Source organism: Xenopus laevis, chromosome 1L (assembly GCF_017654675.1).
Source record: "Xenopus laevis strain J_2021 chromosome 1L, Xenopus_laevis_v10.1, whole genome shotgun sequence".
NCBI classification, from domain to species: Eukaryota; Metazoa; Chordata; class Amphibia; order Anura; family Pipidae; genus Xenopus; species Xenopus laevis.
Window position 1 is genome coordinate 23,942,001 of NC_054371.1, and position 6,000 is coordinate 23,948,000.

Sequence of the window (6,000 nt, forward strand, 5' to 3'; positions counted from 1 at the left end):
AGATTCGTATTGGATTTTATTTTTTCCTTTACTGTTTCCAACTCCACCTGCAGGGACAGAGACCACGGAGCCAGATTTAAACAGATAAACTGGAATTCTATTTGGAGGATTATTTTGCTGCAGCCACTGGTTCTGCAGAGTTGGAGAAAGTTTGTATTAAACAGTCTTTCTGTATCAGCTTTTGGCAGTGTCAATAATCAGAATCAGTGGTGTAGAAAATATCAAGAGACTTTCAATAGCAATTACATTTACAAAATTAGTAATTAAGGTATATCGGAAATTTAATTAAAACTACATTTCATTTTTTTTTTTTTTTTTTACATTTTTTATCTAATTAGAAATATTATTTTGGGGTTTACAACACACTTAATGCCAGGCAGACAATGGTCAACATAAAAAGCTAATGAGCTAAAATAAAAGTCATGCACCAAACACAGTTGTTGTTTTTTGGTACGTAACATTTCAAAATATTCCTTTATGTGAAATACCTCTTTGATGAGCTACGGTATAACAGTCTGGATTCACTTTCTTTTATGTGACACCACTGTACTACTAAGTATAGCCTGGCAACTTTACACATCCCTTACAAGGTTTGGTAGAATCAAAATGGGAGTACGCCATTAATCATCATTACAGATTATTCGAGATCTGTATCGATATTCATATTTTTTTCATGGATTTATTCAATTGGGTTTTCTAAAAAGGAAGGTAACATTTGTGATTTTTTTTTTATTGTGAGCTTATTTGAGGTAGAAGAAACTTCTAAAATGACACAAATCTGAATCTTGATAATTAGGACTTTATGGGGCAGATTTATTGAAAGGCGAAGTGGCCGTAGCTAGCGAAAATTTGGCAGAAATACCATCTGCAGGGACATCTCTAATATACTAAAGGTGGCGCAAAGACGCAAAGATCCGCTTGTTTGGCAAAATCGCCAAACGAGCTGATCTTTCCCCGATATGCCACTAACGGGCATGGGTATATCAGGGGTAATCTGAACATTCGGCCCTACGATGAGAGCGCAATGAGAGCGCAATGAGCTCCGGCGGGACAGTCGGGACAAAATCAAACCTGTCTGATCGACCAAATTAAGAAAAATGTCGGGACTCTCCACACACAGTCCGGAAATCATACGGATCCTCGATTCGTACGATAGGATCTTTGCGTCTATGGCCACCTTTAGGGATGGGCAAATTTTTTCGCCTCGTTTCGCCGAAAAAATAACGACCCATAGACTTGTATGGAGACATGCGTCAAAAAAAAAAAGACTCGCGTCAAAATAATTTCGCCGCGTGACAAATTTTTTTTGACGCCCATAGACTTTAATGGGCGTCTGCGACATTTCGCTGGTGGCGAATTTTTGGCGAAACGAAATGGGTCAAATTCGCCCATCCCTGGCCACCTTAACAGGCGTAGAGGACAATTCACTAGCGAAAGAGACCCTCGCTAGCGCAGTTTATGCCCTATCACCAGACGAATTTTCGCTCAGATCGTTACTCCGCAAATTTACTAATGTAGGAATTTTATTCAATGTTACCTTTTTCGCCAGAATTTCTTTTGCCACCTTAGACCTGGCAAACTGATAAGATGAAGTTACATCCTTCTCAATCTTATGTCAGTGACATCATATCCTGTATGCCGGAAAGTCATAAAAGCTCTAAAAAAAACACTGGTGGTTTTTCATATTTTAAAGCCAGATTGTCTTTAAAAGTTATAACTATTAAAGGAGAAGGAAAGGCAAAACATAAATAACTTTCTATCATAAGTCTGGTGGACTTACAACTTACTGAACGCTTTGAAAGTTATCTCTCTGGTGTCATTTAGAAGCAAGACCGCTCTGCGCAGACTACAGCGTGTGACTCCGGTGACATCACACATTATGCAGGCATCTTCCTCCCTGCTGCCCGAGGCAGCCTTGAGGCGTGTTGGGCACAATTACAGTCTAATGCGCATCCCTATGATGATGACACGCATGCAGATATGCACGCGTCATCATTGGCCCCTATGAACACGCCCCCCAGCCAATCAGAATTGAAGCGTCTCTGTGCTAAGGAGACGCACTGGGGATAGCAAACAGGCAGCATCTAGCGCTTGCGGTGTGCAGCGAGGGGACAAGACTTTATAGATAAATACTTACTTTAGCAGCGCTACTCTTTTTTGCGCGCACGTGATGCTCGTGCTGCCAGTAATGAGCTGCTTAGTAATGTGCACTACGTCATTAGTGACACGCTCCTGGGGGTCAAGGTTTTTTTCACACGCATGCGCAAGAGGCAGAGGAAGCGTCAGTTACATTACAAAGATGGCGGCTATGTGACTGCAGATGCGAGCAGAACAGGAACACAGATATGCAATAGGCTAGGCATTGGTGAGTTAGAACTATATCGATTGAGGAGAATTTAAGGAGTACATTAGAGGGAGATAGGTTATGATTTTTGCCTTTCCTTCTCCTTTAATGATTTTTGTGTTAACATTTTTTTCCAACCATTTGAGGGGCATGCCCCATTTGTTTTAGGGTGGGCTCATGTCTAGGGCATTAGAGGATCTCTTTTGTCTTTATTTTACTTCCTTGGACATTTAAAATAGTAAGTGGCCACTTCAAGCATTTGCACCAACATCTCTAATAAAGACGTATATACGACCTATATGTACCTATGAAGTTTGCTACGAAATGCTCACACTGATGAATTAACGCTAGCAAAACTTGGCCAGTGTTCAGCTACAGAGACGCAACTTCACATTTTAGTGAATTTTAGTGAATTAGGGTAGTGGTAACGAATTTACACCCGTTGAAGTTGCACGAAATGCCGAAGCCTTCGCTGGCGAAAATTCGCCCTTTAGTGAATTTGCCCCATGTATCAGTAATAGGTATCAAACAAATCATTTAGAAATAAGGGTTGGCAATAGCCTTAGTAATCATTGTAGAAGAGAAGTTTAATGGGTCTTTTACTTACGGGATTCTTCAAATTCTACATTTAGGGGCAGATTTATCAAGGGTCGAATTTCAAAGTATTTCGAAGTATTTTTCACAGACTTTGGCCATCGAATGATCGAAGTAAAAACGTTTGATTCTAACAATTTTAGCATACGATCGAACGATTTTACTTCGATGTGTGAAAAAATGGTTGTAGAAGGAGCCCATAGGCTAACATAGCACTTTGCCAGGTTTAATTTGGCGAAGTATTTTTAAAGAGACAGAACTTCGATTATCGAATGGTCGAATATTCAAATGATTTTTACTTCGATTCAAAGTCTAAGTAAATTCGAAGTCATAGTATTCGATGGTCGAAGAATCCACAAAATGACTTTGAATTTAGAATCTTTTTACTTCGAAAATTCCCTCAAAATCACTTCGACCCTCGATAAATCTGCCCCATAATGTAATTATATTTTTCCAAGAAAATCAATGACGAATCCAGGCCAAATCATTACCTTCAAATTATTCTTCAGCTTTCAATCAACCTTGTGGCTCAGTGCATATCATAAAGCCATTTATGTCAGAACCAAATAAATTAGTAAGAACAGCTTCCAATTTGGAAAGGATGCCAAGGATATGATTAAAAGAGGGACATTACTATATGAAGGCCTCTTATTGACAGTTATCATGGCTTTTGGCCAGGGACGTCCATTGAGAATGAGAACGCAAAGGGCCACTGTAATTACTGTTTCCATCTATGCAGATTATGAAGCACCTAGTGGGGCATATTTATCAAAAAGTGAAGTTAGAGATCACCACAGTCCTCTACAGTGAAATTCCGCCACTCTCCATTCATTTCTATGGGATTTTTAAAAGAGTATTTATCAATGGGTGAAAGTGAAAGTTCATCCTTTGATAAATTTGCCTTTCAAAATCCCATAGAAATGAATGTTATCTGTCGTACATCCTGTGCCTTTTCCTTTTTGAATGGCTGCCCCATGGCTACACAGTAGCTAGTTATTTGTTATATATAAAGTATATATATAGTATAGTTGTGTTTCTGAATAGTGATGGGTGAATTTGGGGGGTTTCACTTCGCTGAAAAATCCGCAAATTTCCCACGAAATTCATGAAACGGCAAAAAATTAGCGAAACGGCACTGGCGTCACGTTTTTGATGCCGGCGTCGATTTTTTTTACGCCGGCGAAATTATCACTGCCAAATTTGTGCGGCGGTCTCGCGAATTTATTCGCCAGTGGCGGATCGCAGGAATTCGCTGCGAATTCGCGCCTGGCAAATACATTCTCCCATCACTATTTCTGAAGCGAACACACTACATTTACCAGTGCAGCTCAACAGTACATTATATTTTCATTACTTTAAGACACTTTTATTTTTTTGTGTCACTGTTCCATTAAAGGAGAACTAAAGCTTAACTAAAGAAGTAGCTAGAAATGTTTACATTATGTTTTGGGCTTCTGTACCAGCCCAAGGCAATCACAGCCCTTTATCAGTAAAGATCTGTGTCTCCAAAGATGCCCCAGTAGCTCCCCATCTTCTTTTCTGCTGATTCACTGCACATGCTCTGTGCTGCTGTCACTTACTGAGCTTAGGGACCCACTCACAATATACAGTACACATAGAATAGAAATGTCACAATATAAGGCTGATTAGTAATTAATACAGATAATTACTACATGGCAGCACAGAAACCAGTGCAATTAGCATCAGAATTTAATAATCAGCAAACTTGTAGCATCAGCTTATATTACAGGGGAAGCTCATTTTCTGCTGGATAATTAGTGACGAGCCCTAAGCTTAGCTTCTCAACAGCCAATCAGAGCCCACTGAGCATGTGAGTGTCACAGACACTTTCCAAGATGGTGACCCCCTGTGACAAGTTTGAAGTCCTGGATCATTGCTGCTATTGACAAGCTGAAACTTTAGCCTCGTGCAATAAGTTCAGTATATAAAATATGGCATTTTTAGCCCTATTCATTTTTAGTGTTTAGTTCTCTTTTAAGGAGATTATAACTCAAAAGGAAAGCTAAAGAATGTGGTAGGAAAGATGGGTTCTGTAGATGACCTTGCTAGTTAAGAGCTATATATTTGCTGCAATTCCTTATGGATCCTGCCATGCTTCTGCATGCATTGTTGCACATGGCAAATATGGTGGGAGCAGATTAGTGAATTGCGTAGAGCAAATGTGCAAATATGGTGGGAGCAGATATTTTGTAGAGAAAGTATTAAGTGGTGTAAATTGTCATTCCTCCCACTGCTCCCCTTTATTAACTGTTCCGACCCCAATTGAGTGAGAAAGTTGACTTCTAGCATGGATATAATAATGAATAATGTTCAGGGTCTCCCCAGCAGTGCAGACACGTTAGAACCCCCCCCAGTTGCAACCTGCTTGGGCCCCCCGTGCCTAAATTTTTTCCTGCTCACAGCCACGACCAGGGGCCAGGAGAGACTTGGGGGGCAGCACCAATAGCGGGTCTGGGCCAGCGGGGCCCAACCCCACCGGGTTTTTTCCTGCCGGCCCAGTCCGACCCTGGTAATGTTTATTTGTTTGATTTTATTTTAGCATTTGTTTTATTCCTTTATATTTATGTACTCTGAGTACATTTAATTATGTCACTTGGATCTGCTTTTCCCTAATTAAAAAATAAATTGCCTGATGATGTTTTTATGGGCTGGAGCATCTCTTCAGCTTAATGAAACTCCGCTGATTACAATATGGATTAGAAAACCATATTTATAGGCACATAATACCTTCATAATAGATCACATAAATCTCTAATAAAATTATTAGCATGGGGGAAATACGAATATTATACAAAAGGAAATCACTTTAGGAGGCAGCAGTCACAATTCTGTACAAATGGGCTAATCAAACAGTTATATGAAGCGGTATTGCTAAATGCAGGACTGATCTGCATTAGGAATGGTAATTACCTTTCAAGGACAACTAAACATATAGGCTTAGTTTATTGTTTAATAAGCGTGCGCCTGTCTCGTACCTCCCAACATTTTGGAAGTAGAAAGATGGACAAAAAAATTTTCCCGCACGTAGCGCAGCAATTTTT

The 6,000-nt window shown here is 39.9% G+C and overlaps 1 protein-coding gene across 2 annotated transcripts in view; it reads left to right on the top strand.

Moving 5' to 3' along the window:
* The window catches only part of dok7.L (docking protein 7 L homeolog), an 83,404-nt gene that overhangs the window by 63,658 nt on the left and 13,746 nt on the right, over window positions 1–6,000 (top strand). The window lies entirely within an intron of this gene.